Raw genomic sequence first — 27,438 nt, 5'->3', positions numbered from 1 at the left:
CTATACTACCCAGATCATGTGACATTGTACTGGGGGTATAAATAAGGCTCCCTTAGGCTTGTTCCTCACACTTGAAATAGGATATTGATCCGAAATGCGTTGCATTGTTGCTGTTTAGACACCCCCCCCCCCCCCCCCCCCCCCATTACCTGGGTGGACTTTTTAACACCAATAGGAAGCTGGACTCCCTGTTCCTGCTGCATCTCGGGTTTGACTAGGACAGGTTGAGACCACATTTTCCTTATTTTCCTTTTGCTGGTATAGTACAGCATTAAGATTTCTTCTAAACCAGTTGCCTGGCCTGGTCACATCGTTTGCGGCCACCAAGGATGGATTGGATGTAAAACAAGCCCGGAAATTTATGGAAGCAGCCCTAATGGGGGCGGGATCTGCTGATGGTGTGCGGTTTGTCGAGGTGGGTGGATCCATCTTTATAGGGCCCGATTCTAAGTTGGTACACAGTAGCAGCCTTCCTTGCTTTTTTGCTGCAGTTGCGTCTGCAATGTTTTTCACTACAATGCCCTACCCTGGGTACATTCATGTGTTAGAATATTCACGCACTGAAATGCCCACTGTCAGTGCCTACAGACCCTGCAATCTATGCTTTGTACATATTTAGACGCCACCATTAGTCGCACCACTGAAACTTTCACCAGCCCTATGCTAGGTGCAGATTATCTGTCTGAGCATGGCCTCCAATGTGATTCAGCTTCTCTAAATGCAACCACTACCACCAACACGCCGGTGTCACTCCAATAACATGTTCATACTATATTACATCTGCGTCTGATTAACCAACCCCCTGTAACTACCCAGGAATGTGCACCACATTTCTAATACACTTCTTAGTGCATGCGCCTTAATCTGTACTGCAAGTCTGTAGGAGCACCATCGGGATGCATGTGTGATGCAACTCAGACGCATGCACAGACAAAAAAAATTGCACACAATAAAAAAATAAAACACATTGGCCCTCAAAGGAAAAGACACACACATTGCCCCACACAGACAAAAAAATAGGATTTCAATTACCTAGCGGTAAATCCTTTTCTCGTAGTCCGTAGAGGATACTGGGGTCCATTTAGTACGACGGGTCCACTAGGAGCCATGGACACTTTAAGAATTTGATAGTGTGGGCTGGCTCCTCCCTCTATGCCCGTCCTACCAGACTCAGTCTAGGAAACTGTGCCCGGGGAGACGGACATACTTTGAGAAAAGGATAGATAAGGACAGTGGTGAGATTCCGAACCAGCACACACAACAAGAGGAAAGCCAAGCTAACCAAACTTGAAACAGGAACAGCAACAGCTGAACCAACATTACTTAACCAAGTAACATTGCAGGAAGAACGAAGCACTGGGCGGGCACCCGGTATCCTCTACGGACTACAAGAAAATAATTTACTGGTAGGTAATTAAAATCCTATTTTCTCTTACGTCCTAGAGGATACTGGATACCATGGGGATGTACCAAAGCTCCCAAACCGGGTGGGAGAGTGCTGAGGTTCCTGCAGAACTGACTGACCAAACTGAAGGTTCTCAGAGGCCGAAAGTATCGAACTTGTAGAACTTAGCAACGTGTTCGAACCTGACCAAGTAGACGCTCGGCAGAGCTGTAAAGCCGAGACACCCTGGGCAGCCGCCCCCACCGACCTAGTAGAGTGGTCCTGTACAGATTTTGGACATGGCAAATCTGCCATGGAATAAGCATACTGGATAGTAAGCCTGATCCAGCATGTAATAGACTGCTTTGAAGCAGAACACCCAATCTTATTGGGATCATAAAGAACAAACAGTGAGTCCGTTTTCTGTTATGAGCTGTTCTCTTCACATACACCTTCACAGCCCTCACAACATCCAAAGACTTTTAAGTAGCAGAAGTGTCGGTGACAACCAGAATCACAATAGGTTTGTGAAACGCAGACACCAATTTAGGAAGAAATTGCTGACGAGTTCCAAGTTCAGTTCTGCCCTCATGGAAAATTAAATAGGGACTTTTATGAGACAAAGCCCCCAATTCCGACACACGTCTTGCTGAAGCCAAGACCAACAGTGTCACGGTTTTCCATGTAAGATATTTTACGTCTACCTCCTGTAGCGGTTTAAACCAGTCCGATTGGAGGAACTGCAGCACCAAATTGAGATCCCAAGGTGCAGTGGGAGGCACAAAGGGAGGTTGGATGTGCAGAACACCTTTCAAGAACGTCTGGACCTCCAGGAGAGATGCCATTTTTTCTGAAAGAAAATGGACAAGGCCGAAATCTGGATTTTTAAGGAGCCCAGATGCAGGCCAACATTCACACCTGCCTGCAGAAAAAGCAGGAAATGTCCCAGATGAAATTCCACCGCAGAATCATTTCTGCTCTCACACCAAGAGACGTATTTCTTCCAAATACGATGGTAACGCTTAGATGTTACCCCCTTCCCGGCTTGGATCATAGTCAGGATTGAGCTTCTTGTTGAGCCAAGAGGTCATCATGTCAATCTGTGGATATCCCCATAGACTTGTCAAGCACCTGAACACCTCCGGGTGAAGGCCCCACTCCCCAGGATGCAGGTCCTGCCTGCTGAGGAAGTCTGCTTCCCAGTTGTCTACTCCTGGAATGAAGACTGCTGACAACGCCACAGCGTTTCTTTCTGCCCTGAGAATTCTTGACACCTCTGACACTGCTGCTGTGCTCTTCGTTCCCCCCCGTCAGTTTATGTACGTCACTGCCATCACATTGTCTGACTGCACCTGAATGGCCTGATCTTGAAGAAGATGGGAGGCCTGCAGAAGGGAGTTGTATATGGCCCTGAATTCCAGAATGCTGATTGGAAGAACGACTTCCTGACTTGACTATCTTTCTTGAAACTGCACCCCCTGAGTGACTGCTCCCCAACCTCTGAGGTTTGTGTCTGTGATTAACAGAATCCAGTTCTGAATTCCGAACCTCCGACCTTCAACGAGGTGAGAAGTCTGTAGCCACGACGGAAGGTAGATCCTGACTTTTGGCGACAGACAGATCCTCTGGTGCATATGAAGATGCGATCTGGACCATGTGTCCAACAGATCTAGCTGGAAGGGTCTTGTGTGAAAATTTCCATATTGAAGAGACTCATAAGAGGCCAACATGTTGATTGCACAGATGCATCGACACCCGGGTTGGCTTCAGGAAGTCACGAACCATCGACTGGATCACCAAAGCCTTTTCCAACGGAAAGAACACTTTCTGCGACTCCGTGTCCAGTATTATTCCCAGGAATGGGAGCCTCCGTGTTGGCTCTAGGTGAGATTTCAGAAGGTTCAGAATCCACCCATGATCCTGGAGGAGTTTGGTTGAGAGACCAATGCTGTCCAGCAACCTTTCCCTGGACGGTGCTTTTGTCAGGAGATCATCCAGGTACGGAATAATGTTCCTCCCTGTTTGCGGAGTAGAAACATCATCTCTGCCATCACCTAGGTGAACACCCTCGGTGACATGGAGAGACCAAAGAGCAGGGCCTGGAACTGGTAGTGACAGTCCTGCAGTGCAAACGGTAGATAAGGCTGATGAGGCGGCCAGGCCGGAATGTGAAGGTACGCATCTTTGATATCCAGAGACAGTAAGAATTTCCCCTCCTCCAGACCTGAGATTACTGCTCGCAGAGACTCCATCTGGAATTTGAACATTCATAAGTATGGTTTCAAAGACTTGAGGTTCAGAATCGGTCTTACCGAACCGTCTGGTTTCGGTACTATGAACAAGTAGGAAGAGTACCCCTTGTTGAGCAGATGAGGTGGAACTGGAACAATGACCAAAGTCTGTACCAGTTTTTGGATGGCATACTGTAAAGTTATACTTGCCTTTTGTGAAAGTGGCAAGCCTGATTTGAAGAATCTGTGAGGTGGGAGCTCTTTGAACTCCAGTCTGTAGCCCTGGTAAATAAGATCTATGACCCAGGGATCCTGTCACGAACTTGACCAGATCTGATTGAAGAATTGTAGTCGGGCTCCCACCTGACAGCCTTCCAGGCATTGCGGTCCACCATCATGCTGAAGTCTTTGAGGAATCAGAGCCAGGGCTCTGTTCCTGAGCACCTGCAGTTGCTGGCTTGCGTGGTTTACCTCTTGACCCACTGTAGGACATAGAAGCACCTCTGGATTTGCCCTTGAACGTGGCCGTCCGAAAGGACTGTAACTTAGAAGCTGAATAAGTGTTCTTGGTTGGGGGGGCTGCGGAAGGAAGATACGTAGACTTACCCGCAGTAGCTGTGTAGATCAATTTGTCTAGTTAATCTCCAAACAAGGCCTCTCCTGTGAATAGTAGACCTTCCACGCTTTCCTGGAGTCCGCATCAGCAGTCCACTGGCGTAGCCACAAGCCCCTGCATGCTGACACCGTCATAGCGGTGGTGCGTTTGTTAAGCAAGCCTATCTCTTTTATGGCTTCTGCCATAAAGTTTGCAGAGTCCTGTATATGCTGCAGGAGTAAAACAACACCCCCCCCTAGACAAAGAATCTAACCCCTCAGTTAGGTTACCTGACCATTTTGCAATGGCTTTTGTGATCCACGCACATGCAATAGTAGGTCTTTGGGCCACCCCAGCAGCTGTGTACAATGATTTGAGTGTAGTCTCAATTTTACGATCAGCCGTGTCTTAAAGGGAGGCTGCACCAGGAACAGGCAATACAATTTTTCGTGACAGCCTAGAGACTGATGCGTCCACTATCGGTGGATTTTCACATTTTTTCCTATCCTCCAGAGGAGAGGGAAAAGATGAGAGCAACCTTTTAGGGATCTGAAATTTCTTATCAGGATTAACCCACGGTTCTTAAAACAGGGTATTCAATTCCTCTGACACAGGAAAAGTGACTGAGGACATCTTTTTTACATTAAAATAAGATTCCTCACACTCCTCTGATACCTTATCAGGAATATGCAGAACATCTCTGATAGCTTCTATAAGAGCCTCTATTCCCTGTGACAGAACCGCATCCCCCACCCCATCCCCCTCCAAGTCTACCTCACCCTCCTCCAAGTCTGACCCTTCAGCATCAGAGTCAGACCGCAGGATATGGGCCAGTGATCGCTTTTGCGGACAAATGGGAGGGGATTGAGACGCTGTTTTGGGGACTGAGTCTCTGCTCATAAACTCATCCACAGTCTGTTTTAAGTATTGCATCTCTTTCTCATTGCGGGACAATTTTGTAGAAAAAGTGGAGATCATTCCTTTCAGAGAATTATCCCACTCTGGATCAGCCCCGCTATTCTGTGAACCCTGAATACCCAGTAGTGAGCCCCCTGGTGAAGAGGAACACTCTGCTGTACAAGAAACACACTCTTTGCCTGGCATAATGTAAATGTGACAGAACATACACACACACTGGAAAAGGTTACGCACAATTAACCCACAAAGAGCCCTTCAGGGAGACACAGAGTTGTTTGGAGCCAGCCCCCACCGCACCCTTATTGCTAATGTCTAGCTTAGCTGGCTCGCAGACTATGTACCCTAATAGGGGACCTAGTACACTAGTAATTGCCCCCCCCTGCTATGACCCCCGGTACTGCCGAGGTAATTTGGAGTCACACTGGAGGAGCTGCGCGTCCCTGTCAGTCAGCGTCTGTGTTCACTGCAGAGGGAAAATGGCGCTGGTGAGCTGCTGGATCCTCTCATAGTGAAGCCCCGCCCCTTCAATGGCGCGCGGCTTCCCACTTTTTTATACTGGCTGAGGAATTTGGTGCTTAAAATTGACAGAAACCGTTTTAAGGCTTTGTTGCTAGTATGGGTACCGTGTACAGTGTACTGAGACGCAGTTGACCCCGGCGGGATCAAACTTTCATCTCTGCTGCGTCCAGCAGTAAAAGAACTACAGCCGGAGACTACATTTCTCATAATCCTGAGCGGGACACAACGTCTCCGTCTTCCGTTTCCGCCGCGCTTAGCGTCCAAAGAACTACAGCCGGAGACTACACTTCCCATAATCCCAAGCGGGATACAACATCCGCACTCGCCGTCATTCTTTTCGTCCTATTGAGGACTACATCACCCACAATCCCGAGCGGGATAAAACTTCCTGTTTCTTCCGATATTTGTCCTTATTTTAAGAATTGTTACGATTAGAACACTTAAAAAAAAACATGTTTAAAATATGTATATGGATGAGTCTTTAGATAAGTTACCCTTGTATGTATAAAAAGATATCTTTATATGAGTACAGACACCTGCCTTCATGTAAGTGAGGTGTGTTCATGTGAAGAAACCATTACCATTTAAGCTTAAAGATACCTTTACATTTATCATCTGACGGCTCACATTGTAAGTGAGGTACGCCGGATGAGATTGGTGAAGTTTTCATCATTTCTTACATAACAATACTACACATTGTGCATTTTTTTTATTTCTATCCCTTTGCCCGTGGTCGAGCGTTCCATCGAGGACCCGAACGTAGAGCCTTGCCGGTCAACCACTGGGATATACAGAGCATAGCTAAGTATTCCTATTCCCTCACATTTTCCACTCTTGCATGAACGTTAGCGCCATCTAGTCCACAAAACTACTTTTTTATGTCCAAATTCGTGGATCTTTTTTGGGATAGGTCCAATTTTGGATTTAGAAGGCAGCCAACGATAGACAAGAAGCGCCCAAAAGGATTTTCACCTTTTCTGTAGCATTGTTGTCCAATATCCCTTGAAATCCTTTAGGCAGCATCATGTTCAAGCACCGTGAGGGAAGAACAGCAAGAATAGAAGAAGCACTCAAAATTAATTTTAAAGATGATGAAATTGAAATGACCGATGACAACCTTGAGACTGCTATGAGCCGCTTATGTGATTGGCTATTAAAGGAGAACAAATTATGGTGGGAAGTTGCCACCCTCGAAAAATATCAGGCAGAACAAATAATACCAAAGGGCTTAAGAATCATCAAACCACCCACTTTTCAAGATGGATCAGAGGAATTTCAAAATGAGTGGAACACCATCTTGGAAAAATGTTCATTATCACTCATGTCCATCATACTAAATGAAAGGAAGATTAAACTTAAAGAAACAAATGAAAGGATAGAAATATTGCAAACCCTCATACAACCATTCAATCAATTACCAACTTTTTCTGATTTGGAAAAGAACATCACAGAGAAAATCGAAATGAACACAGAATTCCTAATTAAAAAAAAACAAGGAAAGTTACAGAGAGACTATGATTTCTACAAATTCGGAATCATTAGAAAAAATAAAGCCAAGGACCAGATGCAACGGAACAAAGGGGAGTACAACACGAAAGAAAGAGACTTTGGAACTAGGACCTATAGTCCATACAGATCAAGACCTACCATGACGACGACGTACGGTCGACAGAATTATTTTCATGATTACAACAAAAGGCCACATCATTATGCGAATAATGGGAGAAACAATAGAAATCAAGACACCCGCAATCAAAGAAGGGAATGGAGAGGAAACCCCTATGACTGGCGAGAAACATCAGAATACCACAGACATTATCGAAGGGATGATACACACATATATCGTCCTCACAGATATGCAAATTCAAAAGATGAATATAGGAGCTATCCCTATAGACGACACAAGGAGCCTAGTCCGAGGTTAAGAGATCAGCCTTCCAGGAACAGAGATCAGGAAATAAGGAGGAACTATGGCCCCCAAAATGAAAATCCAGAATCCACCACTTATAGACACGACAGAGGATTAACTAGGAGGAACACAGGGAGGACAACTCGTCATGTGAGTGAGGAGATACAAACTAGGAGACAACCTTTTTTAGAAGAAAGGTCCCCAAGGAGGGTCCGTCTCTAGATCCCCCCATTGACAAGACCATTACCCCAGTAGCAAATCATTGCGAAGCTAAGACCGCCCGTCAACAAAACATCAATGAGACTGAAGCATCAAATAAACAAGAAAAAAAGAAAAAGAAAAAGACAAAGAATTCAACTAAACCGACAAAACGAGGCTGTAGAGGAGGGATCAACAGAAAAAGAAGTAAAAAGAAGAACATCAACACTCCTAAAGAACAGGTACAGACTAACTTGGTGTTTAATCTCAGCAAAAGAGAACTGACCAATCAAGAAATTAAAGTGCTGAATAAAGGCCTCAAATACGCCCCAACATCATATATGAATGACTTTGATAAATACATCGATATTCAAAAGTTTATTAGAAAAATCACTTTGAGGAAATTCTTTGCACTGAAGGAGTCAGAGGACAACACCAGAGAAGAACAATCGGAGAGAACTACGGAGACTATAAGACCAATGGAAGAAGAAACCCCCAACAAGAGGAAAAATAAAAAATCCAAATTTTATCCAACCCATGTTAAAGGGCCTTTCATCGAAACCTTCACCAAATTAGTGTTAGAGGAAATGAAAAACCTAAAGAAACCCAAGATGAAATTCAACCTCAACAAACGTGAGAGGGAAATCATAGAAGATCTTAGCAAAGATGATGACATCATTATAAAACCTTGTGATAAGGGTGGAGGCATAGCTATATTAAACCGCGAGGATTACAGCAAAGAAGTCATTAGACAACTGGCTGACAGTAAAACTTATACCAAGCTGAAAGGGGATCCGTTCAATGCAATAAAGGATAAATTCCTTGTGCACATTGACAACCATCAGCAGAGCAAAGGCATAACCAAAGAAGAGCACGACTTTGTGAATATAGAGGATCCAGTAACTCCTACTATATACATACTTCCTAAAGTCCACAATAGTCTGACAAACCCTCCCGGAAGGCCCATCATAGCCGGAACTGGAAGTCTCACATCCAACCTCTCCGCTTTGGTGGACTCCATCTAACAGCCCCTTGTTACCCCTAACCCCTCCTATCTAAAAGACACAGGTGATGCCATTAACAAACTTCAGAACATAACGTGGGAAGAAGGCATGAGCATGGCCTCCGCCAATGTAACGTCACTCTATACCTGTATCAGACACGTACAGGGTATAGAGGCTATCACTTGGTTCCTCAACAAGACAGAAATGACAAAGGAGAGAAAGGACTTTATGCTGGAGTCCATTGATTTCATTCTTAAAAATAACTATTTTTTCTTTAACGGCGAATTTTTCCTCCAAAAGAACGGGACTGCGATGGGGACTAAATTCGCCCCAAGCTACGCCAACCTATTTATGAGTTATTGGGAAAATGGAGCCATTTATGATGGCGTAGCTTGGGGCGGACCGCTCCTATATTGGTTTCGGTATATTGATGATGTGCTCCTTTTTTGGAATTCCTCTCAAGAAGAACTGGAAAACATTTTTGAACTACTAAATGAGAATAATGTCAACTTAAAATTTACGTTCACCAGTAGTCGGGAGCAAATCAACTTCCTGGATTTGACCATATATCAGGAAAACAACATTCTAAACACCAAAATCTATCAAAAACCAACAGATGTTAATACTTATATTCCCATAGACAGTCAACATCACGCCTTATGGCTAAAAGGGGTTCCAAAGAGCCAATTTTTACGAGTACGCAGGAACTGCAGTAATCATCAGGTCTTCAAACAACAGTCACTACAAATGAAGGAGAATTTCATTGGGAAAGGATATAATGAAGAAGACCTAAATCAAGTTATCAGTGAAGTGGAGCAAGTAGACCGCACATCTCTATTGTCATCCAATCCAACTAAAAAGAAAGGAAACCAAGCCAATAAACTCATGTGGGCCTTCATATCTCAATATGACGCCCAGTATAAACAAATTGAGAAAATCATCAGGAAGAACTGGTATCTTCTAACCAAAGACCCTATCCTTACCAATATAATACCAAAAAAAAAACAAATTTTGTGTACAGGAAATCAAGAAACATAAAGAACCATCTAGTAAGGAGTGCATTGCCTATGCCCACTCGGAACTTAATTAGAACCAAAGGCTTCCACAGGTGTGGGCTCTGCATCTGATGTAGAAATATTAAAGACCCTACCAGCAAACACTCCGAAGTAACAGTTAATGATGTCACCTTCAAAATCAGGGACTTTATCACCTGTCACACTGCTAATGTGATCTACCTTATTGAATGCTCCTGTGGCCTCAATTACATCGGCAGAACTACAAGACCGCTCAAGATAAGAATAGGAGAGCACCTGCGAAAATGTCAAAAAAGGAATAGAGACCCACCATCTCTCTAATCATTTTAGGATGAAACATGTTTGTTCCATTTAGCACATAAAGAAATTTATTGGAATTAAATACATTAAATCTACTTGGAGAGATAAGAATATTGATAAGAACCTGGCTATCTCTGAGATGAAAACTATATTCTCACTCAACACTCTCACCCCTGGTGGATTAAACCATGATTTTGAACTTAAATGGTTTCTCTAATCAATATTAGAGAAGTAAAACAGATTATACATATATTTTTTTCATTTTTCATCCCTCTCTATCGGATATTTATTGAAAGTCAGGGTTTATCTTTTATTAAAGAATAAATAAACCTATGAAATCACGTCATCACCTCATTATATTATCTGTCATTCACCAATAGACTCACTGCGAACGCACATTTAGATTAGAAATTATATTTTGTTTATTTCTGAATTATGTCAGTACAGTAATTCTATACCCCTGTTTGTTTCAGCAGCATGAGCCTGAGAAATGGGGGATAATCTAATTAGGAATAAAGAACGGGACCACGGCTGTTCATTTCATTTATTGTAAGCCATGAATGACCATTCAGAACTACTAAAATGGCCTCGTTGCGGACCACATAGACCATAATCCTTTATGATGCGGCTCGTCGACATTCAAGCGATCCACATTACTCAGAAACCCCGGCGGGATCAAACTTTCATCTCTGCTGCGTCCAGCAGTAAAAGAACTACAGCCGGAGACTACATTTCCCATAATCCTGAGCGAGACACAACGTCTCTGTCTTCCGTTTCCGCCGCGCTTAGCGTCCAAAGAACTGCAGCCGGAGACTACACTTCCAATAATCCCAAGCGGGATACAACATCCGCACTCGCCGTCATTCTTTTCGTCCTATTGAGGACTACATCACCCACAATCCCGAGCGGGATAAAACTTTCTGTTTCTTCCGATATTTGTCCTTATTTTAAGAATTGTTACGATTAGAACACTTAAAAAAACATGTTTAAAATATGTATATGGATGAGTCTTCAGATATGTTATCCTTGTATACGGCAGCAAGCCTTTTTATCCTTTATATGTTTGTCTAATTTTTTACTTTCTATCACTTCCGGTTCCGGTCATATGACCAGAAGTGACTTAATCTTATTCACTATAAATAGGGAAACTTATTGCTATGGACCCTCATGCCTTGAAAAAGAGTCCCCTGACTCGAAACGCGTTGGATAAGAGGGGGCATTGCGTCAGCGGACCTGTCAATTGACTCTGAGGGAAGGTAAGACCTTGTCTTATTTGTTTTTTTGGGACCTACATAAGTTGGCCACTTCTATGTTCCAAGACGGTATTCACCTCCCTCGGAATCTGACTTTTACGCTGACTCAAGCCTTTATATATTTTGTTTTATACCTTTGAATAAATTTATATTCTTTCACCTTCTTTGGACGGAGCCTTTTTAAATAAACCATGATGCGAGGAGACATGCAGCTGTCAGAGTGAGTGTTAGGTACGCTGATCACGTACCAACATTTTGAAAGAAATTTGTCACCATTCCTTTGTGAAAAATTGGCTATGTCCAAAAAGATACCTTTATATGAGTACAGACACCTGCCTTCATGTAAGTGAGGTGTGTTCATGTGAAGAAACCATTACCATTTAAGCTAAAAGATACCTTTACATTTATCATCTGACGACTCACATTGTAAGTGAGGTACGCAGGATGAGATTGGTGAAGTTTTCATCATTTCTTACATAACAATACTACACATTGTGCATTTTTTTTATTTCTATCCCTTTGCCCGTGGTCGAGCGTTCCATCGAGGACCCGAACGTAGAGCCTTGCCGGTCAACCACTGGGATATACAGAGCATAGCTAAGTATTCCTATTCCCTCACATTTTCCACTCTTGCATGAACGTTAGCGCCATCTAGTCCACAAAACTACTTTTTTGTGTCTGGAGATGCATTCCACCCCGTTTAGAAGCCGTGTGTCTCTGTACCCTCGTGCTGCCATAATGGCCGAAGCCCCGCTAACCGGGACGCCAGCTTAGTACTCACCACTCTTCTTTGTTCTGGCTCTGTTAGGGGTGGTGGCGTGCTGCGGGAATGTACGCTCGCCGTGGTGGTGCTTGCGAATAGTTCCCTCAGGAGCTCAGTGTCCTGTCAGCGGGGAACGGGACCATTAACCCTTTAAGAGGTTGGGCCGCCCACCTACCTAAGTCCCACGAAGCAGGCAGGCTGGTGTAGGGTAAATACTGGCTGCTTTTTTTTACACTGCAATTTAGATTTCAGTTTGCCACCCAAATCTAACTCTCTCTGCACATGTTATATCTGTCCCTACTGCAGTGCACATGGGCACTCATTCCGAGTTGTTCGCTCTCTAGCTGCTTTAAGCAGCATTGCACACGCTAGGCCGCCGCCCTCTGGGAGTGTATCTTAGCTTAGCAGAATAGCAAACGAAAGATTAGCAGAACTGCTAATAAATAATTATTTGCAGTTTCTGAGTAGCTCCAGACCTACTCACAGATTGCGATCAACTCAGTCTGTTTAGTTCCTGGTTTGACATCACAAACACGCCCTGCGTTCGGCCAGCCACTCCTCTGTTTCTCCAGACACTCCCGCGTTTTTCCCTGACACACCTGCATTTTTTAGCACACTCCCGGAAAACGCTCAGTTACCTCCCAGAAATGCTCCTTTCCTGTCAATCAATTACCGATCAGCAGAGCGACTGAAAAGCGCAGCAGAATCCACAGCAAAACTGCTAAGTTTTTCGGTAAATAACTAAGCGCATGCGCCCTGCATGCATTGCGCATGCGCAATTAGCAACAAATCGCCGCATAGCGAAAATCGGCAACGAGCGAACAACTCGGAATGACCCCCATGGTTTTGCCCAACTGCTAACAAAGTTGCTGTTGCGATCAACTCAGAATTAGGCCCCATATGCATACCTCCCAATATTAGGAATTGGGACTCCCAGGCGAGTCAAAGCCGTGCCTCTGCCAAAAAGGATGTGGCCTATAGAAAAGGGGTGTGGCTTAGTGGGAGTGCTGCTATCGCGAGTTACACCAGTTTTTTGTTACTGTGGGGGCATGCCCAGCACTCTGTGAGCTGCTGGCATGCCCCCATACCCTCTGTCTCTCGTGAATAGACACTGTGCGCATGTGCACAGTGTCTATTCAACGCTGCTCTGCGGGTGGGACAGTCCCATAAACAGGACAGTTGGGAGGTATGCATTTCGGACATAAAGTGTCTGCAAAGATGACAGAGAGAACCAGGGACGTGCAGTCAGGAGAGGTGGGGGAGGCAGTGCCTCCCCTGTGATGAATTATTAAAATAATATAAAGAAGATACTTATGACACATATTCTGTGTCATAATTATCTTCTTTATTTAGGGGGTGATTCCGAGTTGTTCGCTCGCTAGCTGCTTTTAGCAGCATTGCACACGCTAAGCCGCCGCCCCCTGGGAGTGTATCTTAGCATAGCAGAATAGCGAACAAAAGATTAGCAGAATTGCGAATAGAAATTTCTTAGCAGTTTCTGAGTAGCTCTAGACCTACTCACAAATAGCGATCAGTTCAGTCAGTTTCGTTCCTGGTTTGACATCACAAACACACCCAGCGTTTGTCCAGCCACTCCCCCGTTTCTCCAGACACTCCCGCGTTTTTCCCTGACACGCCTGCGTTTTTCCGCACACTCCCAGAAAACGGACAGTTTCCGCCCAGAAACACCCACTTCCTGTCAATCACACTACGATCACCAGAACGATGAAAAAACTTTGTTACGCTGTGAGTAAAATACCAAACTTTTGTGCTGATTTACTTGGCGCAGGCGCACTGCGAACATTGTGCATGCGCAGTTTGCGACTAATCGCTCCGTAGCGAAAAAAAATAACGAACGAACAACTCAGAATGACCCCCTTAATTCTAATAATTTTTCTGCCTTAAATGTGCAGTGCCTCCCATACATAATGGAAACGGGACAGAGCGGGGGGCGGGGCCAAGCACTGGGCTGTAAAAGCCCATTAAAACAGAGGGGGGAAAGCGGCACTGAAACAAGTGCCTCGCTGACAGGGACACCACCCCCATGTCAACGAGGCACCTGTGATTGGACAGCGGATCCAGTGCTGGATCCGCTTGTCCAATCACCCACAGCGCTGGAGGCGGTGGGTCCCGGCGATGAGTGGCGTCTGCAGTGTACGGCCCCCCTGTCCCCCATCCTCCTCCGCCTCTGACAGGAGCGGTGTTGTGCGGCTCTCCCCCACGCGGCTCTCGCGGCTCTCCCCAGCAGCAGCAGCAGGTTAGTCTCTCTCTATCTCTCCCCCCCGCTCTCTCTCTCCCCCCTCCCCCCCCCCTCTCTCTCTCTCTCTCTCTCTCTCTCTCTCTCTCTCTCCTCCTGTGGATTGAAGTTTGTAAGTATAATTTTCATTTTTACAGGTACCCCTATTGGATTCTACTGGACAAGTGGACGTGACCGGCGTGGGATGTAGGTAAGTATGTGTGAGTGTGTAAGTGTGTTTTAATAAATTTTTACTGTCACCATGTGTGAGTTGTGTTTTTATTTGAGTATTTTTGTTGTTGTAGAACTACAGGTACCAGCGGGCCCGTTATTTCCCTGCATGCTGGTACTTGAGGTTCTCCAAGTACCAACAAGCGGGGGAGGCTTGCTGGGCCTTGTAGTTCCACAACAAAAACCTATATTCTTTTTCTCATACGTCCTAGAGGATGCTGGGGTCCACTTCAGTACCATGGGGTATAGACGGTTCCGCAGGAGCCATGGGCACTTTAAGACTTTTCAAGGGTGTGTACTGGCTCCTCCTTCTATGCCCCTCCTCCAGACATCAGTTTTAGAAATATGCCCAGGCAGACTGGATGCACTCCAGAGGAGCTCTACTGAGTTTCTCTGAAAAGACTTATGTTAGGCATACCTCCCAACTTGACAGTTCCCTAAAGAGGGACCGAAAAGGGGGCGTGACCTCATAAATGGGGCGTGGCTTCGCGGGAGAACCCGCGATCGCGAGCCACGCCCCCGTTTTTGTCACTGAGGGGGCATGCCCTGCGCTCTGTGAGCCACTGGCATGCCCCCTCTCCCTCTGAATCCAGTGAATAGACACTGTGCGCATGCGCACAGCGTCTATTCACCACTGCTCTTCTAAGCAGGGCAGCGAGACACAGAGACTCCCAACTGCCCCCCTCACCGTGGGACACTGCGGACCGCGGGTGGGACAGCGGGACAGTCCCCAAAAAACGGGACTGTCCCGCGAAAATCGGGACAGTTGGGAGGTATGTGTTAGGTTTTTTATTTTCAGGGAGAACTGCTGGCAACAGTCTCCCTGCTTCATGGGACTGAGGGGGCTGAAGTAGGAACCAACTTCCTAAAGAGTTTCATGGCTCTGCTTCTGGCTGACAGGACACCATTAGCTCCTGAAGGAAACTGAACACTAGCCGTGCCTAGATGCTCACTCCCACAGCATGCCGTCACCCCCGTCACAGAGCCAGAAGTCAGAAGACAGGTGAGTGTTATAAGACAGATATTCAATCAAGAAATTGACGGCTAAACATACCGTGCGATGGCGGGAGCGCATCGCACCAAGTTGCCCACACATACACAGGCACTGCAGGGTGCAGGGCGCGGGGGTGGGCGCCCTGGGCAGCATGAAACCTATCGACACTGGCATAAATAAGGGGCATAAGTTGCTGAGGCACAGTCCTACCCCTGCCAGTATAAAAAATTACCTCATAAAAACAGGAGAAACACACCATTGAAGAGTGGAGCGTCCTCCTCAGTCAGCCAGCAAACTGCCCAGTGCCATTTTCTCTTTCTGCTCAGGCTGCAGAGACAACACTGGTCCTACTCCACTACTGAACAAGTATCAGGATGCAAAACAGGGGGGCCACAGTGAATTTGGTGCTATATAATTGTGTGATTAGCATTATAAAAGCGCTGCATGTCAGTGGGCATTTTGTGTTCACAGAAATTGTGTTACTGGCGCTGGGTTGTGAATTGACAAATCCTATCTGTGTCCCTCTGACAGATTTTACTGTGGGTCTGTCCCCTATAAGTCCCGGAGTGTCTGTGGTGTGGTTGTGCACGTGTGTGACATGTCTGTGGCAGGGAACTCTGTGGAGACATGTTAGGGACACAGAGGTGTAATATGACACCAAGAGCCTGACTGGGTGAAAGGTTACATGATAGTGTGAATCATATCAGTAAGAGGTTGGACTGAATCTCATACAGAAAACTGAATATAATCTGTTGAAGATGTGATTTTTAATAGTTCTACCTTTCATCCACAGGGACCCCTCTGGGTCACATACAAACAAGTAGTACAAACTGATACAGACTGTCACTGGCCTAGACTGAGGGTGTTGTGAACTCTGGGATTCTTCCGATGGTTGGGAAGAGGAACCACAACTGAAAAGGGAAGGCCTGATATAGGACTTCCTCATACAGGACGCTGACAGTGGAGTTTGATGAAATATTAAAGAGCTTTATTTGCAAAGGAAAACAACTTAAAGTCAAATGCCAAAAAGGAATAAATGAGGAAATGTCCAGACCCACTGAAGGGTTTAGTGAGCAGTATTGGGAATGCAGGTAATAGAAGAAACTGCAGGTGATGTTAGAAAGTCACTGATAACTTATGGAGCTTATGAATGATGATTATTAGCACTGATGGTTGAAGAACTTGTGAGTGGTGACAGAGACGCTGATGACGTGAGAAACTGAAGTGCAGGGGTTTTTGACGCTGTGAATTTGTAGAGCTTGGGAACGGAGACAGAGACGCTGATGACGTGAGAAATTGAAGTGCAGGGGTTTTAGATGCTGTGGATTTATAGAACTTGAGAATGGAGATTGAGACGCTGATGATTTGAAGTGCAGGGGTTTTAGACGCTGTGGATTTGTAGGGCTTGGGAACGGAGACTGAGTCGCTGATGACGTGAGAAACTGAAGTGCAGGGGTTTTAGACGCTGTGGATTTGTAGAACTTGAAAACGGAGACTGAGACGCTGTTGGATTTGTGGAATTTGAGAACGGAGACTTGAGACGCTGTTGGATTTGTAGAACTTGAAAACGGAGACTGAGACGCTGTTGGATTTGTGGAATTTGAGAACAGAAACTTGAGACGCTGATTACTTGGAACACGGATGACTGGTACTCAGAGAGATTATTGGCTGCTGAATACACTGGAGCCGGTGTAGCGAACTGGCAGCTGGAAATGCCGGAGACACTGGAGTACAACTGCAGAGATCCTTGCCGGGAACAAGAGCACTGGCATCTACGTCAGGGAAAGACGATACTCAGGCACTGAAGCTCTGTCCGGCGTCTGACTTTGAATCTCCCGCCAGCACTGGATTGGCGGAGCAGTCTGATGACGTCACCTGCTCCCCGTTCATGTGATGCCTGGTGTCATGGCGGCGCCCATGCCCCGAAGAACCGCCGGTAGCCGCGCCAACCAGACGCCGGAGCCCGTGGCCCACCAAAGGCAGAGGCCACAACACCGACCAGCAGACACGCAGGGGTAAGCGCGGCGAACGCCGCCTCTGGTGTGTGACACTGACACGGACTCTGATTCCTGTGTTGACACTAGTGATTCCAGCGGAATAGGTCCTAAGTTAGCAAAAAGCATTCAAAACATGTTTTAGCTATAAAGGAGGTGTTAGAAGTTACGAAGCCCCCTCTTTTACCACAAGGAGAGGGTTTACTTTTGTAAAGAAGTAATGTAATTTTCCCTCCACATTAGGAGTTGAACAGTCTCTTGGAGGGAGTCTGATTTAATCTGAAAAGAAATTTCAAATTCCCAAAAGGAATTCAGGCAGTTTACCTTTTTCCAAAAGGTGGGAGTCACCCCGCATTTTAGACAGGGCCCTGTCATAAAAGAGAAAAGGTGTTTCTCCCTGCGCCTGGAATGGCTTCACTTAAGGAGTCGACAGACCGCAAGTGAGTGTGATGATCTATTGATGTGGCCAATGGGACACTACTCAGGCCTACCATTGTCTGTGCGTGGGTGAGTAGGGCTATTGAAAAGTGGTCAGAAAACTTGTCATTAGACATTGACACAATAGATGGAGACGAGATACTCCTAACGTTAGGTCATATCAAAGATGCTGCTGCGTACGTACTAGAAATCATGAAATATATTGGTTTCTTGGGATCAAGAACTGCTACCATGGCAGTATAGGCTCGGAGGGCGTTGTGGATTCGCAAGTGGAATGCTGATGCAGATTCCAAAAGAAATATGGAGGCTCTCCCGTATAAAGGTGAGGCCTTGTGTGGTGATGGGCTGGATGCGTTAGTCTCGGCGGCTACCGCAGGTAAGTCGACATTCTTGCCTTATGATCCTACACCGGCAAAAAAGACACATCACTCTCACATACAGTCCTTTCAGCCCAACAAATACAAAAAGGCCAAAGGTTCCCCCTTTTTTGCAGGTAGGGGAAGGGGAAAAGGAAAGAAATCTGCAGCGTATCCCGGATCGCAGGAGCAGAAGTCCACCCCTGCTTCTGCCAAATGTGCAGCATAACGCTGGGGCTCCCTTGCGGGAGTCCACTCAGGTGGGAGCACGTCTGAAACTTTTCAGCCAAATCTGGATTCTATCTGGCCTGGACCAATGGGTCTTACAAATAGTGTCCCATGGGTACAAACTAGAGTTTCAAGACGTCCCCCATGCCGATTTTTCAAATCGACCTTGCCACCTTCTCTTCCGGGAAGAGAGGCAGTAACAACGGCAATTCAAAAATGATGTCAGGATCAGGTCATTGTCCTGGTACCCTTGGCACAGTAAGGAGAAGGTTTTTTATTCAAGCCTCTTCGTAGTTCCGAAGCCGGACGGCTCGGTCAGACCGATTTTAAACCTGAAAAATCTGAATCTCTACCTGAAAAGGTTCAAGTTCAAGATGGAATCCCTGAGGGTAGTGATTTCCAGTCTGGAAGAGGGGGACTTCATGGTGTCAGTAGACATAAAAGATGCTTACTTGCATGTTCCCATTTATCCTCCTCATCAAGCTTATCTGAGATTCGCAGTACAGGATTGCCATTACCAGTTTCAGACGTTGCCGTTCGGACTCTCCACGGCACCGAGGGTATTCATCAAGGTGATGGCGGAGATGATGGTCCTCCTTCGTTAAAAAGGAGCCAATATAATTCCTTATCTGGACGATCTCCTGATAAAAGAGAGATCCAGGGAACAGTTGGTGCAGAACATCGCACTCTCCCTGTCAATACTCCAACAACACGGTTGGATCATGAATTTTCCAAAGTCGCAGTTGGAACCGACGACAAGATTGTCCTTTTTAGGGATGATTCTGGACACAGAAGTACGGAGATTATTTCTTCAAGTGGAAAAGGCTCTGGAAATCCAGAAAATGGTCCAACAAATATTGAAACCAACAAGCGTGTCGATCCATCAATGCATTCGGTTGTTGGGGAAAATGGTAGCGGCCTACGAGGCCATACAGTTTGGCCGATTTCATGCCAGAGTATTCCAGTGGGACCTGTTGGACAAGAGGTCCGGATCCCACCTACACATGAACCGGAAAATAATCCTGTCCCCCAATCCAGGATTTTGCTCCTGTGGTGGCTACACAGTTCTCACCTACACAGGTTTGGGATTCACGACTGGGTCCTAATAACTACGGATGCAAGTCTCTGAGGCTGGGGAGCTGTCACACAGGGGGAAAGCTTCCAAGGAAAATGGTCAAGTCAGGAAGCCTGCCTTCACATAAACGTTCTGGAATTGAGAGCCATTTACAACGGCCTTCTGCAAGCGGTACATCTTCTTCAAGATCCCGTGCAGAGATCCAGTCAGACAATGTAACAGCAGTCGCGTACATAAACAGGCAAGGCGGAACGAAAAGCAGAGCGGCAATGGCAGAGGTGACAAGGATACTCCTCTGGGCAGAAAGACATGTTGTAGCTCTGTCAGCAATTTTCATTCCGGGAGTGGACAACTGGGAAGCAGACTTCCTCAGCAGACACGATCTCCATCCCGGAGAGTGGGGCCTCCACCAAGAAGTCTTCGTAGAGGTGACAAGTCTTTGGGGAGTTCCTCAAGTAGACATGATGGCATCTCGTCTAAACAAGAAGCTTCAGAGATATTGTTCCAGGTCGAGAGACCATCAAGCAATAGCAGTGGATGCACTGGTGACCCAGTGGGTGTTTCGGTCGGTATATGTTTTCCCTCTACTTCCACTGATTCCAAAAGTTCTCAAAATAATAAGAAGAACAAGCGTTTGAGCAATCTTCATTGCCCCAGACTGGCCAAGGAGGGCTTGTTGGTATCAATCCCACTCTTATTCAGGCCAGGAAAGGAGTAACGTCTAAACATTACCACCGTATTTGGAGAAAATATGTGTCTTGGTGTGAATCCAAGAAGGCTCCTACGGAAGAGTTTGAGTTGGGACGTTTTCTCCATTTTCTGCAGGCTGGTGTGGATGCGGGCCTTAGATTGGGGTCAATCAAGGTCCAGATTTCGGCCTTATCAGTTTTCTTTCAAAAACAATTGGCCTCCTTTCCAGAAGTTCAGACGTTCGTGAAAGGGGTTCTGCAAATCCAGCCTCCATTTGTGCCTCCAGTGGCACCATGGGACCTTAATGTGGTGTTGCAGTTCCTTCAATCAGATTGGTTTGAACCTCTGCAGGAGATAGAATTGAAGTTTCTCACTTGGAAAGTGGTGATGCTTTTGGTCTTGGCATCCGCAAGGCGGGTGTCTGAGTTGGGGGCCTTGTCTCACAAGAGCCCTTACCTGATCTTCCATGAAGATAGGGCAGGGTTAAGAACTCGTCAACAATTTCTTCCAAAGGTGGTTTCATCCTTCCACATAAACCAACCTACTGTGGTGCCAGTAGCTACTGACACTTTCACTGAGTCAAAGTCTCTAGATGTGGTTAGAGCTTTGAAGATTTATGTCGCAAGAACAGCTCAATTACAGAAAACAGAGGCTCTGTTTGTCCTGTATGCTCCCAACAAGATTGGGTGTCCTGCTTCTAAGTAGACTATTGCGCGCTGGATCAGAGGGACAATTCAGCACGCTCATTCTACGGCAGGCTTGCCGGTACCGAAGTTGGTGAAGGCCCATTCTACTAGGATAGTGGGCTCATCCTGGGCGGCTGCCCGGGGCGTCTCGGCTTTACAACTTTGCCGAGCAGCTACTTGGTCAGGGTCAAACACATTTGCTAAATTTTATAAGTTTGACACCTTGGCCGATGAGGACCTCAAGTTCGGTCAATCGGTACTGCAGGGTCATCCGCACTCTCCTGCCCGTACTGGAGCTTTGGTATAACCCCATGGTACTGAAGTGGACTCCAGCATCCTCTAGAACGTATGAGAAAATAGGATTTTAATACCTACCGGTAAATCCTTTTCTCCTAGTCCGTAGAGGATGCTGGGCACCCGACCCAGTGCGTACTTTACCTGCAGTTTGTTCTTTATAGTTACACAAGTTGTGTTTCATTTGTTTTCAGCATGTTGCTGTAAATGGTTCATGCCTGTTGGTGTGTGTCATGTTCAATGCCATGTTGTGCGGCATGGTTGAGGTGTGAGCTGGTATGAATCTCCCCATTAGTATAAAAGTAAATCCTTTCCTCGAAATGTCCGTCTCCCTGGGCACAGTTCCTATAACTGAGGTCTAGAGGAGGGGCATAGAGGGAGGAACCAGTTCACACCCTTGAAAAGTCTTAAAGTGCCCATGGCTCCTGCGGAACCGTCTATACACCATGGTACTGAAGTGGACCCCAGCATCTTCTATGGACTAGGAGAAAAGGATTTACCGGTAGGTATTAAAATCCTATTTTTTTACACACATGGCTATCAGCCTCCCATCCATCGCCCACGTATGGGGGGGACAGCCTCGGGCTTCACCCCTGGCCCTTGGGTGCCTGGAGGGGGGTGACCCCTTGATTTAAGGAGTCCCCAGCCTCAGGCTTCACCCCTGGCCCTTGGGTGCCTGGAGGGGGGTGACCCCTTGATTTAAGGGGTCCCCACTTCTCCAGGGAACCCCGGCCAGGGGTGACTAGTTGGGGGGGTAATGCCACGGCTGCAGGGACCTACATAAATGTGTCCCCGGCTGTGGCATTATGTCCATGGCTAGTGGAGCCCGGTGCTGGTTTTAAAAATACGGGGGACCCCTACATCTTTTGTCCCCCGTATTTTTGGAACCAGGACCGGACTAAGAGCCCGGTGCTGGTTGTCTGAATACGGGGATCCCCTGTCCAATTTTTTCCAGTATTTAAGCAACCAGGACCGGCTCAAAGAGCCCGAGGCTGGTTATACTTAGGAGGGGGGACCTCACACATTTTTTTTTACATTTTTTAACCCATTCAGACCCTTCTCCATTAAGTTAATGGGAGCCCTGGACAACTAAATTGTACTCATGTCCTCCTCCCACTCCCTTCGCAGACCCAAACACATTTTTTTATTCTATAAAAATGTACAATATATCACAAGTATGATGAGCAGGCAGGCAGCGGGCATTGGCGGCATTGGACTGAGATGCAAATTAGTGGTGGAGGGTTGGGTCAGTTGATGGTGGGCGAGTTTGTAAGCCATTGGTGGTGACAGCGGGCATCGGCTCAGAGGCAGTAGCTGGCATTGGCTCGGTGGCGGTAGGGGGTCATCGGCAGGATTCGGCGGACACTATGGCTGTAGTGCCTCACCAGCCACTGACCTCACCGCACGCCACTGGAGAGAACAGGGATTTGTGAATGTATTACACCATTCTACAACATCAAAAGAAACCTTTATGTGAACAGCCACCACCATGCAAGTGAGGTTCCTGTTGCAATTCCATACCTCCCAACTGTCCCGATTCCAGTGGGACAGTCCCACTATTCGGACACTGTCCCACCCGCGGGTCGCAGTGTCCCGCGGATGGGGGCAGTTGGGATAGCAATTGATCACCCATTGCTCTGCACCGCCATGCAGCGAGTGATCTCTGAATACATACTGTGCGCACGGCTTGTATTCACTGCTAGGAGGGGAGAAGGGGGCTGCCCAGCTGCTCAGGGAGCTCTGGGCATGCCCCCAAAATTAAGAAAAGCAGGTTGTGCCACGTGTCCATGCCCACCCATCAGAAGCCACACCCCCAGCCGCCGACTCACGCGCGGAGGAGCCGCACGAGGGTACCAATTCCAACTTTGAAAAGTTGGGAGGTATGCAATTCTTACACCTTTAGAGAGAAGATAAAGTGTTTTCACCATCCTCTTCCTCTTCCTGTCACGTCTAGCAAAGTTTGAGGATCCAGCAGCTGAGATTTGCCCGAGGAGGTAGCAGGCTGTGAATGATCAAAATGAGGGGGCTGGATATAGTTCCTTTGCATGGGGCACGGAGCAATGAAGAATGTAGGTTGGGTTTGAGAGTCAATGGAAAGTATTTATTATGTACAGGGCTGAGGTAGAGAACCGAGGCTGGAGCACGAAGAACTGTGGACTGTGATTTGAAAGACGAGACTGTAGATGATGAACTGTGGAACTGTGGATGGTGGTTGAAGACGTGGCTGGAGACAAAGACTGTGGACTGTGGTTTGGAAAACGAGGCTGAAGGTAATAATCTGCAGGCTGTGGTCGGTGGTACAAAGGCGTGGCTGGTGAAGGAGATCTGTGGAGTGTGGCTTGAAAGACGAGGAAGAAGACCCGAGGCCGACTGTGCCCAAAAAGTCTAACTGGACCGGGTTTTCCAGGAGCGCTTCCACAGGCAGTAGCAGGCTAGAAACGGCAGGGCTGCAGCAGCAACAGAGAACCGACCAAGCAGAATCAGGAGGAACCAGAATACAGCAGGAATCCTTGGAGCACAGGCTAAAGCACCTACAACAGGGTTGTAACTTGAAGCACTGGCGTCCCTGTCCTAAACCAGCCCCCTTTTATAGGGAGAGCTTCCCCTGGATTGGCTGGAAGAAACAGGAAAAAATAAGATTTTACTTACCGATAAATCTATTTCTCGTAGTCCGTAGTGGATGCTGGGACTCCGTCAGGACCATGGGGAATAGCGGCTCCGCAGGAGACAGGGCACAAAATTTAAAAGTTTGACCACTAGGTGGTGTGTACTGGCTCCTCCCCCTATGACCCTCCTCCAAGCCTCAGTTAGGATACTGTGCCCGGACGAGCGTACACAATAAGGAAGGATTTTGAATCCCGGGTAAGACTCATACCAGCCACACCAATCACACCGTACAACTTGTGATCTGAACCCAGTTAACAGTATGACAAACGTAGGAGCCTCTGAACAGACGGCTCACAACAATAACAACCCGATTTTTTTGTAACAATAACTATGTACAAGTATTGCAGACAATCCGCACTTGGGATGGGCGCCCAGCATCCACTACGGACTACGAGAAATAGATTTATCGGTAAGTAAAATCTTATTTTCTCTGACGTCCTAGTGGATGCTGGGACTCCGTCAGGACCATGGGGATTATACCAAAGCTCCCAAACGGGCGGGAGAGTGCGGATGACTCTGCAGCACCGAATGAGAGAACTCCAGGTCCTCCTTAGCCAGGGTATCAAATTTGTAGAATTTTACAAACGTGTTCTCCCCTGACCACGTAGCTGCTCGGCAGAGTTGTAATGCCGAGACCCCTCGGGCAGCCGCCCAAGATGAGCCCACCTTCCTTGTGGAATGGGCCTTGACAGATTTAGGCTGTGGCAGGCCTGCCACAGAATGTGCAAGTTGAATTGTGCTACAAATCCAACGAGCAATCGTCTGCTTAGAAGCAGGAGCACCCAGCTTGTTGGGTGCATACAGTATAAACAGCGAGTCAGATTTTCTGACTCCAGCCGTCCTTGAAATATATATTTTCAATGCTCTGACAACGTCCAGCAACTTGGAATCCTCCAAATCGCTAGTAGCTCCTTTTACAAAAGTCTGGACTTCAGGAACTGAAGCCAATTCTTTCTGGAAGAAAATCGACAGGGCCGAAATTTGAACCTTAATGGACCCTAATTTGAGGCCCATAGACAATCCTGTTTGCAGGAAATGTAGGAATCGACCCAGTTGAAATTCCTCCATCGGGGCCTTCCTGGCCTCACACCACGCAACATATTTTCTCCAAATGCGGTGATAATGTTGTGCAGTCACCTCCTTCCTGGCTTTTACCAGGGTAGGGATGACCTCTTCCGGAATGCCTTTTTCCCTTAGGATTCGGCGTTCAACCGCCATGCCGTCAAACGCAGCCGCGGTAAGTCTTGGAATAGACACGGTCCCTGCTGAAGCAGGTCCCGTCTTAGAGGTAGAGGCCACGGATCTTCCGTGAGCATCTCCTGAAGTTCCGGGTACCAAGTTCTTCTTGGCCAATCCGGAGCCACGAGTATCGTTCTTACTCCCCTTTGCCGTATAATTCTCAGTACTTTTGGTATGAGAGGCAGAGGAGGAAACACATACACTGACTGGTACACCCATGGTGTTACCAGAGCGTCTACAGCTATTGCCTGAGGGTCTCTTGACCTGGCGCAATACCTGTCCAGTTTTTTGTTGAGGCGGGACGCCATCATGTCCACCATTGGTCTTTCCCAATGGACCACAATCATGTGGAAGACTTCTGGATGAAGTCCCCACTCTCCCGGGTGCAGATCGTGTCTGCTGAGGAAGTCTGCTTCCCAGTTGTCCACTCCCGGGATGAACACAGCTGACAGTGCTAACACATGATTTTCTGCCCAGCGGCGAATCCTTGCAGCTTCTGCCATTGCCCTCCTGCTTCTTGTGCCGCCCTGTCTGTTTATGTGGGCGACTGCCGTGATGTTGTCCGACTGAATCAACACCGGCTGACCCTGAAGCAGAGGTTTTGCCAGGCTTAGAGCATTGTAGATTGCTCTTAGCTCCAGTATATTTATGTGAAGAGACATCTCCAGGCTTGACCACACGCCCTGGAAGTTTCTTCCCTGTGTGACCGCTCCCCAGCCTCTCAGGCTGGCATCCGTGGTCACTAGGACCCAGTTCTGTATGCCGAATCTGCGGCCCTCTAACAGATGAGCACTCTGCAACCACCATAGCAGAGACACTCTTGTCCTTGTGGACAATTTTATCCGCTGATGCATCTGCAGATGCGATCCGGACCATTTGTCCAGCAGATCCCACTGAAAAGTTCGTGCATGGAATCTGCCGAATGGAATCGCTTCGTAAGAAGCTACCATTTTTCCCAGGACTCTTGTGCATTGATGCACAGATACTTTTCCTGGTTTTAGGAGGTTCCTGACTAGATCGGATAACTCCCTGGCTTTCTCCTCCGGAAGAAATACCTTTTTCTGAACAGTGTCCAGAATCATCCCTAGGAACAACAGACGTGTCGTCGGGATCAGTTGGGATTTTGGAAAATTCAGAATCCACCCGTGTTGTTGAAGCACTACTTGGGTTAGTGCTACTCCGACCTCCAGCTGTTCTCTGGATCTTGCCCTTATCAGGAGATCGTCCAAGTAAGGGATAATTAAGACGCCTTCTCTTCGAAGAAGGATCATCATTTCGTCCATTACCTTGGTAAAGACCCGGGGTGCCGTGGACAATCCAAACGGCAGCGTCTGAAACTGATAATGACAGTTTTGGACCACGAACCTGAGGTACCCTTGGTGTGAAGGACAAATTGGAACATGAAGGTAAGCATCCTTGATGTCCAAGGACACCATAAAATCCCCTTCTTCCAGATTCGCTATCACTGCTCTGAGTGACTCCATCTTGAACTTGAATTTTTGTATGTACAGGTTCAGAGATTTTAGATTTAGAATCGGTCTTACCGAGCCGTCCGGCTTCGGTACCACAAATAGCGTGGAGTAATACCCCTGTCCCTGTTGTAGGAGGGGTACCTTGACTATCACCTGCTGAGAATACAGCTTGTGAATGGCCTCCAATACCGTCGCCCTGTCGGAGGGAGACGTTGGCAAAGCAGACTTTAGGAAACGGCGAGGAGGGGACTTCTCGAATTCCAACCTGTAACCCTGAGATACTACCTGCAGGATCCAGGGGTCCACCTGCGAGTGAGCCCACTGTGCGCTGAAATGTTTGAGGCGACCCCCCACCGCCCCTGAGTCTGCTTGTAAGGTCCCAGCGTCATGCTGACGCCTTTGTAGAAGCCGGGGAGGGCTTCTGCTCCTGGGAAGGAGCTGCTTGTTGCAGTCTCTTACCCTTTCCTTTGCCTCGGGGCAAATAGGAATGTCCTTTTGCTCGTTTGTTCTTATAGGAACGAAAGGACTGCGGCTGAAAAGCCTGCGGCTTTTTCTGCTGGGAGGTGACCTGGGGTAAAAAGGTGGATTTTCCGGCCGTTGCCGTGGCCACCAGATCCGATAGACCGACCCCAAATAATTCCTCCCCCTTATACGGCAATACTTCCATATGTCGTTTGGAATCCGCATCACCTGACCACTGGCGCGTCCATAAACTTCTTCTGGCAGATAT

The sequence above is a fragment of the Pseudophryne corroboree genome, chromosome 4, assembly GCF_028390025.1.
Source record: "Pseudophryne corroboree isolate aPseCor3 chromosome 4, aPseCor3.hap2, whole genome shotgun sequence".
In the NCBI taxonomy this organism is placed as follows: Eukaryota; Metazoa; Chordata; class Amphibia; order Anura; family Myobatrachidae; genus Pseudophryne; species Pseudophryne corroboree.
This window is presented reverse-complemented; position numbering follows the sequence as displayed.